Source organism: Pezoporus wallicus, unplaced genomic scaffold, assembly GCF_028554395.1.
Source record: "Pezoporus wallicus isolate ANWC-B61680 ecotype Strahan unplaced genomic scaffold, APGP_CSIRO_Pwel_v1 scaffold_6885, whole genome shotgun sequence".
NCBI classification, from domain to species: Eukaryota; Metazoa; Chordata; class Aves; order Psittaciformes; family Psittacidae; genus Pezoporus; species Pezoporus wallicus.
The window spans coordinates 4,186,824-4,201,421 of record NW_026638858.1 but is presented as its reverse complement, the minus strand read 5'-3'; the positions used below and the strand labels follow the sequence as shown (position 1 = coordinate 4,201,421).

Genomic DNA, 14,598 nt, shown 5'->3' with positions numbered 1-14,598 from the left:
AAAAAGCTGTGTTGTTCTAACATTCCCCTTTACAAGCTTAGTTTGTTTAAATGTAAACACACAGGCTTTCCCTTACCCTCCTAAGTAATTCCTGAGTATTTTTCTGTGTGATCAATAAACCAGAGCTTATTTAAGCAATTAAATGGTACAAAACTCCCTGCTGGGGGGATTTAATTGACTCCCTTTATTCATTGTACTACTGAAGAAAGCCATCAGGTTGCTGTACCTCATGGCTATTTTGCTATCCACTAAACGTTGATTGCACCTTTAGAGCTGTGAGGATTTCAGACAGCAGACTGAGTAGACAATTCATTTGGTCCATAATTCAGATTTTTCAAGCCCTCCCTAGGATTTGGGTCAGATGAGAGGTGGGTTGCAGCCAGGCACCAATGTTTGCTCTGCACGGCTGCTCTGCTTGTTGACGTTATCTCCTTCCCACGTGCTCCACCTCGATACTCTCAAGTATTAAAAAATAAAAATAAAGCCATATTGCACAAACACTCTGCAACTCAGTAGGGGTGGCCAAGATACTTCATACTCTTTAGAAGGTTATTTTGCCAAGTTAGGTGGTGCTAAAAGAAAATAGATTTGCAGGTACCAGTTTCAGGCAGTATCTTGCCATCAGATGGCACAGAAAAGTGGGAACTTTGAGGCAGCAAACAAGATCTTTTCCCAGGGTCTCTTGTGTTCCCTGACAAGAAAATCCAGTGTGCAAAATACGACCTTAATTAAAAAACAAGTGTGTTTTTACCATTGGGAAGTGACATCTGATAATGTTTTCACTGGAGAAGGGGTGTGGGGATTGTGTATTTTTAGCTGCAGCTATTCTCAAGTTGTTGTTCTTTTATGATCTTTTCTTAATAATACATTTTTCTAACACTTTCTTTAAAATGTTTGTAGTTCCAGAAGCTTTTTCAGCCAAAGATATGTTGCTGGGGGGAGGAGAAGAGAGAGGAGCAGCCCACAGGCAGGAGAACTATCAAAATCTGTTTACTGTGGATTTCGGTGCCTAAGAAGGTGCAATATTAGAGTTGGGTGCATCATGTGAGAGGCATTTCCCAGGTCAGAGAGGTAGCTGTGCTTCAGCTTTTCCCCCAGCTGCAGCAACTAAAATTGCCACTGCCTGCTTCTTAAAAGCAGTTGAGAATGTTAAAAAAAGAAAAAGAATTTGGACAACAGATTGAAAAGGTTGGAAGAGGAAAGCTTGGACAGAGGAACGTTGGAAGAGGAAAGCTTGGACAGAGGAACGATCTGCTGATGGAGATGCCGTAGTACAGGAATCCCATGGGAGGGCAGGCGTAAGGAATGGCAGCTTTAGGTGTTTGTGTAGTGGTTTTTGGCTATATGGCTGACATAGACAGTGGCTGACTGTCTGGAGACACTTGGAACTTAACTTTCAAATGTTGTCTCTGAAATGGTGAGCCAACAAATTCCCATGTAAAACCTGAAGGTCATCTTCATCAATCCACCTGCTGCTGCACTTCTCCCCTGATGTCTACAGACTGAAAAGCCAGCACAGATCCTGGGGGTCAGAGGAGCTGGTATTACGTGAACATCAGTGTGGCCATGAAAAAGCTTCACCAAGAGAGGTGGTATAAAGAGCAGGAGAGAAGTGTTTTCAGGTTGGGTTGCAGATGCTATCTGTCTCTTGGTAGCTACCAGCAGAGGTGGTTGGGCTTTCCAGAGTGAACTGCACAGTTAAGTGTTCCATGCTTGTGCTTTCATGGCATTGGGTGAGGAAAGTAATTAACTGTGCATAAATAGAAAGCACACACCATGTGAATGCAGGCAGGAGGAAGGACAGGCAAAAGGTGTTGGTGCTGCATCTGTGGCTTGCCACTGCATAATGGTGGTCACTGGGGAAGTTGGACCTGCCAGTAGGGCTGGAAAAGTGTCTGGCTTAGGCTGAACCTAGGGAAGGGACAAGGAAGGTGATCAGAAGTTTCTGCTAATTGTCAATAAATTATATGAAGGACATGTTCTCTGAGCCAAGGCTGTTTTGAGTTGGGGTAGTTGAGTATTTAATATCCTGAGTAATACTTGGATTTTTGGTGCCCTTCTTGATTTTAGGACCCGATACTTGTTATTCTGGTTGTTTAAAAAAAAAGTATAAATAAAAAGTGACTGAGTGTGTGCATGCATTCAGTGCTTTTTTTGGGAACTGTAAGCTTGGCACCGTGTTTTCATGTGGCACCTGTGTTTAATTCTGCATCACTTATTGGCAGGAGCACTGCGGGCTTAGTGCCTGGTGCGAGTGTTTTCTTTGTCACTGAATAAAAGAGCAATATCAGCAAGAGTGGAAGCTTCATCTGGATGGTTTTGAGGTGATAAAGCATCTGGCAGGAAGGAAGTGCCATGCATGGTAAGAAGAGAGAAACAGCAGATACTCAAAGTATGATACTCAGAGTGGACAGAGCATCTTCTGGAGATGATCTGCAGCTATGAAACAGGGGCAGCCACTTGAAGACAGGTCAGTAGTGCAGAGTTGTCCCCACCTCTTCAAGCTATGCAGCTGAAGCATTGTCTTCTCCTGCATTTGCAGGACCTGTAAGGTGGTGGAGGAGGTGCTGGAGTGTGTAGTCCCAGCAGGGATGGGAAGGACAGGACTGGGCTGCACCTGGGTCCAGGCTGGATTTGCCAGGTGGGTTCTGAAGGGCCTCTGTCCCAAATCACCCCTTGCTGCTTCTTGTTCAGAGTGGGCTTGTTATTCTACTGAAACCCCTTCTGAAACAAAGAGGGAAAAACAATCTGGGAAAGCAAATACTTTCTGGTATCGGTAAGCAACAGTACAAGCTTTTGTTTTCTGTCAATGGAAGGAAGTGGGATAAACATGTAATAGCTTTAGTGCAGCACAGTCTTAGCTGCTGCAAAAGAGATTTAGTACACACCCTCCTGTTGTGGGTCCTAGGAAAGGATAGGGTGGGGAGAGCTCCGTAAGGAGAGGATAGGCTGCTTGGAGCAGGTGCAAAAGGTGCTGCAGACATACATCTGTCTGAAGCAGGTGTTAAAGGAAGGTCTGCAACAAGTGAGCCAGTTCTGGGCTTACATGGGAAATGGGGAACAGGAAGATGAATACTCCTTGGCTTGTATTCAGCCAGGACAAGACTGAAGCAACTGTATCTTAAATTGAAGGGTGGGCTACAGAGGCTCTTCTCTCCTCAGCTAATGGTGATGATAAAGAACAAACAGCTCTGATCTCTGCTCTCTGGAAAAATCATCCCTGCGGAAGGACTTGATGTTCTGTAAAAACTAAAATGCAAAAAACTCCCATGCAGTTGCTGTTCTATTTTGAAGTCTCATCTTAAGGCCTGCAGGCATGTTCTAACTCAAGCATGGACCTTATTCTTTGTGGTGGCCCTATTCTTTAGGGAGGGAAAACAAGTGATTTCTTTATGCCTTTTCTGTCAAAACACCCCCCACTGCCCTCAGATGCTTATTTATTGACAATTTCCCTTTTCCAAGCCTTCTTGCACAGTGCCAAGAAGAGCTTCACTTCAGTAGGATGCATTCAGCTCTCCCAGGTTTTGATCTTGGAACAGGAAGATTCCCATTCCCCAAGCTGCTGCAAATGTCTTTTGTAGCAATTAACTGACATTTGGTGTCTTTTAAGTGAACCATTTGAAGTGAATGTGTTTTAAGTGAACTGTCTAATTGTTGCTTTGTTGGGTGAATGTTAAAGCATTTTTAAGATGATAGAATCACAGAATGGTTTGGGTTGCAAGGGACCTTAAAGATCATCCAGTTCCAACCCCCTACCATGGGCAGGGACACCTTCCTGGCCTTGAAGATAAATGCATCTTTCAAATTACTTTACTATTATTATTATCATTATAATTTTTTAAACTGAGCATGTCTTCAGCTAAGTCGGACTGCATCTTGAAACACAGGTGATGATTGAGTTGTGCCAGTTTGTTCCCTGGGGAGAACAGCGCCTGCTGCTACTTTTATGGGCAGCCTTACATGGGTCTCCATTTTATCAAGTGCTTGTCTTTATATCACTGCCCTAGGCTCTCATCTACTTAAACTTCTCCCTCTGATTTTTAGCTCATCTGAGAAGGGGTTTTGTCATTTTAGTTACATGCGCTGTTACCTTTCCCTTTTCACTGGGAAAACCTTTCTCAAACATTTTCATTACTAGACTTGAGCCTGCTGTGGTCCTCTTTGACTTACTTTTATCCTGCTTCCATTGTCCACATTAGAAATGCTGTGGACATGCAAAATAATAATTTTAGGCAATAAATCCACTCGGGTTTTGAGCATTGTTTTTTTTAGGATCCTTGTGTTGCTTTCTCAAGCATACTCGATTGAAGGTGCTGCCTGAACACCTCCGAAAAGCTAGAAATGGAAAGATGATGTCTGGTTTGATGTGTCTGTGATCTGGCTCACTCAGCTGTACATCCTCATTGGTACTGGGCTGCATAGTGGCGCCTGTGGGTTCAGGTCCACACCAGACCAGTTCAGGGCTCTCCATGCACCACATGGAGTTGGACTCCAAATGTGGGGTTGGCTCTGGCCATTCCTTGTGCCACCCTTCCACCTTTGAGCCTCATGGGATAAAATGAGGAATGAACCAGATGATGTGCTTTCTTCCCCTCAAACCAAGCTGAATTCATACCTGCTCCTGATGTTGTGATCATTGCAGGAGGTTTCCCAACCAGAGGTGGGAAAGACAGTGGGTTGGCAAACCTGAATTTCAAGTTCGACTGGTTGGCCGAGGGATGCTGGAGGTGTATGTTTTTACGCGGTGGTACATGCCATGAAGTGTGGTAGTGCTCTGGCCATCTCCCTGATGGAGGGGTGCATGCTGCGGGCTTGGCCTCACTGTCACAGGTTGGGGAAAAGCAGTGCCATTGTGGTACAGCCTCTGAGACAGCAGCATGGGGACATGAGCAGTTGCGGCTGAGCCCTCTAGAGGCTGCTGTTCAGCTATTTAGGAAGTACCGCAAGTGCTTGGGGTGCATATGCAAAGAAAAAGGTGTTGGGGTCTTTGGAGTGAATGTGGGGCTGATGGAAGTGGGAGGAAGACTTGTTTTATCCCGCAAGCAGATGTGAAAAGGTGTCAGCTGTTTACACCCACTGCACCAGGGACTAGTGTGGCTTTGCTCTTAGACTGGGGACTCCCCACTGCCGTGACGAGATATGCCCCATGCTTACATGAGTTGCTGGTTGGTGGTGTGGGCTTGGACCATGGTTTCAGCTGCTGTTGATGGCCGGGAGCTGATCCTGCTTGCTGCAGGTCACTGGCCAGTGTGGCACTTCGCCAGTAAGCAGGAGATTGGCATCCTCTTTCACACTTGGCTCTTACCCGCATCCAGCACCAACCCACCCAGCTGTGTTTCCACCACTCCCCCAGAGTGTAATTTCATTGCGCTTACATCTGAAGTACAGAAACTGTCATTGCAATAATATGGTACTTACAGTACCGTTTCATTTCCCTGGCTGGAAAGTTGCTTGTCTGTCTTTCAATCCCAGCAGTCTCAATGGATCCATTTATACTGTCAGTTGGGTTGGTTTAATTTTACATTGACCACAGTAAAGTGGTACAGCCAAATACATTGTGGATTGTAAGATGTACTTTGGAGCCCTGACCAAATGACACAGATCCTGATTTCAACACTATTAAAAGCAAGCAAACAGTTATTTTTATATAGGCCCCAAAGTTGACAAGCTGCTTTTAACTGGGTGTCCTACACAAGCATTGCTGTTTTGTAAGCTGAAGCATTACATGTGCCTTAAGTCTTCACTTCCAGTTGGATTTTATAAATGTTTTCGACGAAGGGAAGAGTGGAGGACTTCCTGTGTGACCAGTTTCCTCAAAGGGAGCATAAGCATCAAATTTTATATAAAATGTTGCTTTTGCACACACACAAAAAAAGCAAAAATTCTTGCAGCTGTTCAGTTGGGGTAATTTTAGGAATTATCAACAAACAAAAAGGAAGGGAAAGGTTATGTTGTAATTAGAAAAAGATTACTTTCAAACTCCTTCAAAATCTGTGTATCCTAATGCTGTCCTGCATATGGTTCAAGGCTGTAAAAGAGCTTTGGGAGACATTTTCTCAGTACTTTCCAATGTCAGATCCAATATTATTGTTTTCCTGAAATTTTCTATTACTAGACATGATTGCAGTGGGCTTTGGTAGAAGGAAAGAAGTGAACAACAGCTCAGTCATTAACATCCTGAGATGCTGTTTGAAGGTAGTGCAAGTTCAAGGTACTGCCAGCAACATGGTCAGGGAGTGTTCTCTGCAGAGGCTGCCAAATACAAATAATTTACTGCATGGGGCTGTGTATTTGGAGGCAATGTGAGCTGAATAAACTCATTAAAGCAGCTGAAGGAATGAGGGCGTACTCAGAAAACCTCATTTAAAATACATAGTTTCCTAGAGGATGGGCATTAGTGTGGCTCAGGGTCAGGCTAATGGCTCAAGCTGCCTCCCCTACCAAGGAGTGGAGCAAGGGGCTCTGGCAAGCGGTGCAGGACCCACACAGTCAGCATAGGTCTCACTTTAACATGTTTGCAACTTATAAATCATTTACCATAGTGATTATTTTGGGTGAGCTTTCCACAGACAAGCTGCATCTCATTATTAGTAGGTTTTTTTAACTTCCTACCCATTTATTTCGTCAGCTGTCCCAGTGACTTTATATGATGGTACATTTGTTACTTCCTTATTTGTGTTTTAAAAAAGATGCCACCCCTCTCTACAAAGGAAAGCACAGGCTGCTGGCAGCACGGTAGCTTATTTTTGCATCCTTGTTCCTTTGGTTTTGGTTAGTGACCTTCACTTGCTCTACAGTTCCCAGGGTAGCATCTTAGGTATCAGCGAGGATACGTGTCCTCGCCCTGCTGCTCCAGGCACGTGTTCCGTGTGGGTGGCCTCTAGCTGGCAGTGGCTGCTGAGCTGAAGAGCAAAAAAGTTTTAAATAGCAAAAGGAGATGTGATGAGAGCTTTTAGCTTACCCAAAATTGTCATGTATAGCTGGAGGCAAGAGTGACCAGGGTATGGTAAAAGAGAAGTGTGTCCTGTGGTGTTGTACATGAACTGAAAAGAATAAAATACAATACTTTGAGAGGAATGCATATCCAAGTGGAGAGTGACCATCGTTGTAGCTTCCTTTAGTTTACGGTTAAAGAAATGTAAACTGCTCTTCCAGTCTTAAGCAAACAGAAGAAGCTGGTTCCTAAGGTCTGTGTTTATGTAGTTCCTTTCTAGGTCAGTGCATTACCCGAAAAAAAAGGGGATGGTCGTTGACATCCCCCCTCACCTCCTCCTCAGCATTTCTGGCCTTTTTATAGACACTAGAAGGGAGGTAGGAGGGAATGCAAAGAGAAAATTAGTCTTCAGTTCCCAAAGCCGCATGTGGACTTTTGCATTCTTTAGTTTGCTTCCCTTTTTTAATGAGACATCATAAAAATAATGAAGCTTTTAAAAAATGTATGTTCATAAAAACATAAGCATCTTAGGATTTGTTTGTGCTGGTTTTTGTTTGTTTGGGGTTTTTTTGCTATTGTTGTCTGGAGAAGATGAGTTCCTGTCAAAAAGAGAATAAAAAAAAATGTTTGGATACTCTTTTATTCCCCGTGAGGTCTAAAAGTAGAAGCTGATGAGGAGTTGCTTGTAGACTCACTATTCTGCTTGGAGGGTTTAGCTTATGTCTTCTGACATTGCAGCAGCTGAGAGTTTACAGAAGCACCAAGGCTGGGCTTATTGAGCATAAGCAAGGAGGAGACCAAATCTCTTTATCAGCAGTCTTGCTTCTCTCCTCCCATCTCCATCCTGGCAGAAGACCTTAACTTGAGTGCTAAGGTAGAGCACAAAAAATGTGTGTCAATGTGAGAGCAAGATGTCATACTGAGAGCACAGGAAGGTTGAGGTTTTATTTACTGGCAGTGCTGCTGTGTGAGCTCATTGTGGGGAGTGTGCATAGCAAGTAATTACAGCCTTACATTTAGTGATTTCTTTAATTAGAAGACTTGGCCAACGTATATAGATTTCATTGCATTGCCATAGTCTAGTGGCAAAGAATTAATCATTGTGGCCGCAGCTTGCCATCATACTTTAAAAGGTTGGTGGCTTAGTGCAAATTGGGAAGGAAATTGGGAACCATGTGTAATCTGCATTATAATGTGTGTAAGCCTTATAAATTACTCAGTGATTAATGTATATATAATGTAATCTGTATTATAGGCTACTTGATGGAAGTAACCTATAACAGCACTCTGAAAAGTTGTGAAGTCTTCTGCACTTTGGGGGTCTCTGAGTTGTTTTATCTAGGTGCTGAAGGAGTGACAGCAGGGAAATTCAGCACAAGACAGCCCAGGAATATGGAGAAAAGTCCATTTGCACGTGCTTGTGAGGGGTATTGGAGGAGAGGTGGTGTTATTAAAGTGGCTGCTTATGACGAAAGGGAGCTGTGCTTCCTCTCCCAAGCATCAACACACACTTCTGCCTCCCAGCACTTGCTGGCTTCAGACAGAAGCGTTGCACTTTGGGGTGGTGTCTTGATTTCATACTTGTGAAACCAGCGCATTGCTTAATGTGAGAATTAAAAACTTGTTTTAAAAGAACTGATAGCTGTATGTTGGGCTCTGGTATCCTTTGAACTGCGTTAGCTGTTTGGATGTATCGGGTAGGTACTGCAAGTGCTGCAAGGTGGCTCAGGTGGTACTGCTGGTCCCAGCTCTTCTGCCGTGTGAGTTGGTGACTTTGTGTTACTGGTCTTAACCTGACCAACGTCCTGGAGGAATGGCCTTGACCCTCCATGGGACCCCTTCTTGGCAGCAACATACTCTTAGATTGGCTCAAGTCGAGCTTAATACTGTGCCTTTGGCTTGGGCAGGGGGCATATTCTGCCTGCTGAGTTGTCAGTAGCATGTGTTTGCTGGTACAAAAATGTGGTAGTCAGAGATCTGTATGGGAAGTCCTCCATCACCTGGCACTTCAACCAGGCCAGAAAATGGACTAAAATACAGCTCCCCTGCTGCAAACCAGGTGCTGAGTTGTGTCTTAGCTGAGCATCATAGAACCATAGAATTGGTTACAGTTAGGGTTGGAAAGGACCTTAAGATCATCCAGTTCCAACCCCTTTTCCGTGGGCAGGGACACCTCACACTAAACCATGTCACCCAAGGCTCTGCCCAGCCTACCCTTGAACACCGCCAGGGATAGAGCATTCACAACTTCCTTGGGCAACCCATTCCAGTGCCTCACCATCCTCACAGTAAAGAACTTCCTCCTTTATCTAACCTGAACTTACCCTATTTAAGTTTTAACCCATTACCCCTTGTCCTACCACTACAGTTCCTAATGAAGAGTCCCTTCCCAGCATGCAGCTGGAAGCATACAGGCTGGTTTTCAGTACCTAGAATGTACGGTCAGATAGGTCTGAAACTCCTGCCCAGCCCCAAACAAAATTCCTATAATGAGTCCTCTGTGTTAGCACAAGTTCTGGATGGGCTGATGCTGTGAGCTGGGTGGGGAGGAAACTCATCCTGAGAACACCAAATCAACAAAATCTGAGCATGACCTACACCAAGGCTTTGGTTGCAGCACAGGTTAGTGAGTGTAGGTTTTTTTTTCTGCCATTGAGTGCCCTCCAGTTACAGCCTATTCCTTCCCCAGCAGGCTGAGATACTGCCTTGCTGCCCACTCCAGTGCAACCTGTCTTTCCTCTGAATGTAAACGATCGTGCCTCTGCTGTACCAGAAATGGAAAACTTAACTCCCTTATCTCCTTTGCAGTGAGCCCAGGGGAAGAGAGAGCCCACGTGTGGATTGCCTCCCTCCTTGCCTTTTCTCCCAGACACTTGCAGCAAGCTCTCATGTGCCAGAGGAGGGAAGGGGAGAGCGTCACTGAACCTGGACAGCACGGGTGAGGACAAAGCGCATTTGATCGGTGGTCTGCAGTGGCTGGGGGTCCTCACCACCCCACGGTGGAGACAACCAGCTCCTGCCAGGTAGATGCCCACAGGGGAGAGGACAAGTCCAGCTGAGCTGATGCCTCTCGGCACCTGGTACCAGGTTCAGGTAAGGGCATGTTGCTTGGAGCTGGGTTTTATTTCCATGTTTTCTTCTCTGAACTTACAAACTGGCTCCAGAGTAGGTGAGAATCACCCCAAGAGCCGTTGTGTGCTGTGGGTCATTGTTTTGATAAATCTCCAGGGTCTTCTCTGTGATAGTGCTGTGACTTTGTTAGTGTCCTCAAAGTGAGGTTCTTATTTGGGTGTTCCCAGTGGCTCTGCTAAGGGAAGTGAGCATGTTTTTGTCCAACACAGCATCCAGTGCAATTTCAGATACAGTTTACTGGGACAGGAGCTCATCTGAATTTTCCGTAGCACATATGTGATTAATTTAAAGTGATATGTGGGAAGTCATTTTTAAAGACCCCGAGACAGTTAAATCATAAATCTCCTTGCAGTTCAACTGCTAACTGCTCCTTATGCCCTTAAACAACAAAAAAAACCCCAACCAAACAAACCAGCCTGCTTTTGTGCTCCTGAGTTTTTGTTGTAGTCAAGGAAATAAACATGCAAATAGGATTTCCTGTATCTTGGTTCATCCTGCTTGATAGTAATTTCATTCCTGAAGTCATAATTGACTGTGAGTACAAGTCTGGCTGCCTTTTTGGTTGTGAGTGAGTGCCAGATTTGGGCTGAGGTTGGTGAAGTGCAGTCAGTGGTGTGTAGTACTGAAGCTGGTGCCTGGCCAGGTTGTTTGCAGTCTGGGTTTGTTAATGAGAGAGGAACTGTGGACGGGGATCAGCAGAAGTTCTCAGTGTAAAGTTCTTGAGCGTGTTGTCCATTTTTGATTGAAATTTGGGTTTCTAGTAAGCAATACCATGGCAGCTGTGACGATGGAGGTGGGCATGCTGGCAAGTCTTGTACCAAGACCTCAGTAGCAGCTTGATTTCTATGTGAGGAGCCATGTCTTGTGAAGCGGAAGCTCTGCTTGCTTCTGGCAGCGCGTGGCTGTCACTTCCTTCTGCGGCTCGTCACCTCCTGGGCACACAGGCATGTGTGCCAGCACCTGCCTGCAGCAGCCTGCAGCTCCTCCTTGGTATCTTAGGAGGCTTTGAGGTTTCCTTGGGCCATGGCAATGCAATTGAAGCAGACCCAAAGCTGTACTCATTTTGGCTGTGCTTGGTAGGTGGTGGAACCCCATGGCTTTTGCTTCTGAGAGGCCTTTAAGTGTGTGAGAGAAGAACCTCTTATGACAGCTCCTCAGATCGCAGCTGCTGACTGTGGCCTCCGAATTATACCAGGCAACCAGGATGGGGAGGTGGCACATAGCTAATAGCCTGCATGGTTTGAAGCATGTCAAGGTGCCATTTGATGCACTTACCCCTCTTGCCCCCCACAGGGTTTATTCAGCTTTCTGCAGCTTCCTTTAGCCGCTTCACAAGCAGCCTGTTGCACTGCTTCTCATGGCCAGGTTTATTCCAGGGTGTACAAGTGCATGAGTCACTGTTAGAATTAGTAATGGCTTTAGAAGTGAGAGCAGTGCTTTACTGAGAAGTGGTGCAGACTGCAGGCATCTCACCTCTTAGCAGATGTTGTATAAGCTTTCTCACTTGCATAGATGCTTAAGCATTTACTTTAAGCCTTTTCCACTAGAAATCACAGGTTTATATCTTAGATGGCTGAAAACATAAAACACTGTGTTAACATGTGCTTTTAAAATAGAACAAGAAACAGGAACAGCAACTTGTTGAATTTCGGCAGCAGTAGATGTGGCTGTAGTAAGTTCGTACCTTTACTACTTTATTCCACTGCAGTAGTTTCAGTCTGATACACAGCAGCATGGTGTTGAAGTATGTCTGTCAAAAGTTGCCTCCATTTCTCCTTTTTCTATGACCTTCTGCTTGCAATAGCTTGCAGAACAAGAATTATATGTTTTTATAGGTTTGAGTGCAGATGGGTAGGGGAAACATGACCAGCTGTGAGAGGTTACTGAAGCAAAAATGCAAATTTTACACGTTTTGCCCTGGAGATCTATCATGCTGAGGAGGGGTGCAGGCAGTTGAAATGACTCTCCTTGGCAGAGGTAACAGGTAAAATTTCATAACTCAACTGTATTTGACTGTGTGCCTGCGTCATGCTTACCTTTAATTTGCTTTGACTGGTGAATGCAGCGGGAATGGGGAAGTTACCAAAACATAGTCTGTAACCTCAAGTGGCTTGAGTAGATACTTTTCTACAATATAAAATGTTTAAAACTTGGGTTCTAGAATATCCCTAAACCTAGCTCACAGTTGAGAGCATGATGCTATGCTGTACTTCCTGAAAAGAGGAGATTTTGCTGATATTTTAGTTTTCAAGAGCCCTTCTGCCAGGTGATGCTGGGTCTACAGTTCACCTTGCAGCAAAATGGTGAAGGCAAGCAAATTAAGTATGATGCTTGTGCAGCCTGATAGTATAAAACTTACCTAAAACCAGTATAAAAGCATGTAAAAGTTTTGTACTTTCTTTGTAAGGAGCAGAAAGGGCTTGGAGAGACTAAAAGTTCCGCAGCTCAGATGGATTGCTTGGTAACATCACCACAGCTACTCCATTCAGAATCTGGGAAAATGCTTTCTGGCAAAGGTCCCAACAGTAAAAGCAGTTTGTGAGGAGGGCTCAGAGGAGTCACATCTGGAATCATGGTTGCAGTGAATTTCTGAGAGGTCATCTCAAGACATACTGATGTGCAACCACCTGCAACCCTCTGCAGGACTGGGCCCATCAGCTGAGCCTTTGATGTCTCAGTTCCAGTCCATATCCAATTGCTGTTCTGATGGATCAGATTCTGCATACTGGTCTGACATCCTGGTGGAGTTTGATCGAAGTTTGTCCTTGTTGCATGTAAATTGAGGAGTGGGGAGAGGAGGACCTTGGCAAGCGACCTCTGTGGAAAAAGGTGGCAGTGTCTGTGTCTTCTGCAGGTCCTGGCACAGAGGGAGCAAACTAGGCAGGGTGATTGCTAATGGGTTTATAAGCAGGAGGCATCATGTCGAGGTTGAGGGTGACAGGGGATGTGTGTGTCCGTGTCCCTGGGTTGTGGCACAAGGAGCACTGTCACCGGGTCATGGGAGCACAAGGAGCAGTCACTCCTCTTCTGGGCAGTGAGCAGGGTTACAACACACAATTTGAGTGACTGGTGGCCAGAGGTTCCCATGCTCCTGGCCAGGCTGGTCTTCATGGGTTCTACCCCATGAGAGGCAGTTGGAGCTCAGTAGATATTACTGGAAAAACACAGGACTTTTGGGGGAGGGTAATAACAGTAAATCTAATTTACAGGTAACAATTTTGGCACCGAGTCTTGAATTTTTGATGGAGACACCTTCTTTCTGCTGCCAATACTTGAGATCCCAGCTGGTGGATTAATTCCAGGGACGTTGTTCTAATTCAAAACTTGGATATTTTATTTCAGGCTTGCAGATGGCTAGAGTTCCATGCTGGTAGGCAGTAACATGCATTTTCATTAAGCATCTTCAAGCTTACTGTTGTTGGGATTGATTTTTACTTCTTTAAATTGGAAGCTGCAAGTTTTGGTGTGAGATGACAGGTGGTGGGGTTTTTCAACTCATTCTTTTTCAAAGGAACTAGTTGTTAACTTTGTTTCCCAGTTGAATTTAAGTGTGCATGTCTTGGGGCCATCTTTTGCTTATATCCTAGTAAATTTATTTAATACTATTTTCACATTGTTCACATTTACTTTTCCTTTTCATATCTGCTTCACCTTGTGTGGTTGTCATGCAAAAAAATCCCAACCCTGTTTGCTGAGAAGATACACAATTCATAGAAAAAATTGGGTGGCAATCTGGAGAAAATAATTTGAGTGGTGTATTAAAAAGAAAAGTCTTCAGGCTCTCCAGAAAATAAATATCTCAGTAGTTTTCATATAAACAATGTGTCATTTCCCTCAAGCAAATGCTATAACTTTATGGTGTCAAGCTACTCTGGAGTGATAGTATGAACTCTTATTATATTAAATAATAAATATACCCACATTCTATGTATGAATTCAATTCATCCATTCAGTTGTATTATACATACAATATTCAAACTATCCACATTATTTATTTTAGGAAATAATTAAAATATCCATATTCAATATCTTTATTCAACACAGGCCATTACAGAGCTAAGCTCTATTCTGTTGCTTCTCCAGAGTATTTTGAAAATCACCTAGTCAAACACAGTGTCACCTTTGTACTCCAAAAAGCAGCCGGGTTGTGATCAGAAGCCAAGGTGGGTGCAGCCACCTGCCATCTCCATCCTGCCATCAACACTGCCATCAGCATAGTCTGCTTTCCAGTTTTCCTAAACTTGGGCTTTTGTGCTGTTATAGCAGAATGAGAATACAAATGTGCATGTTCCAGGCATGAGATGCCAGTCTGTCTCCTCTGCACCACTCTGGCATTTCTGGCTGCAGAGGGGCTTTTGCAGAAGCAGATGCCAAAATATATGTGGTCTTGCTGCTGTCTTCTGCTCTGTAAACCCATCCATGTTACCGAGCCACTCTTCCTTTGGTTATTCTATTACAGTGTGGTCAGAGACTTTCAGAATAACTTTCTCTTTGTAAACGTCTTGGAAAAAGTTACCATTTAATTTGATGCA

At 44.4% G+C, this 14,598-nt stretch overlaps 1 protein-coding gene across 9 annotated transcripts in view; it reads left to right on the top strand.

Annotated features, from left to right (window-relative positions):
- LOC130601072 (uncharacterized) overlaps positions 1–14,598 on the top strand; it is a 77,876-nt gene that overhangs the window by 34,359 nt on the left and 28,919 nt on the right. For 5 of the 9 annotated variants that reach the window (XM_057412898.1, XM_057412897.1, XM_057412899.1 and 2 more), the window contains one exon: positions 9,743–10,027. The exons of 3 other annotated variants lie outside the window; for them this stretch is intronic. The gene's annotated coding sequence lies outside the window, so the exon portion shown is untranslated. The remainder of the gene's footprint in view (positions 1–9,742; positions 10,028–14,598) is intronic. One more of the 9 variants, XM_057412901.1, reaches the window with a different exon arrangement.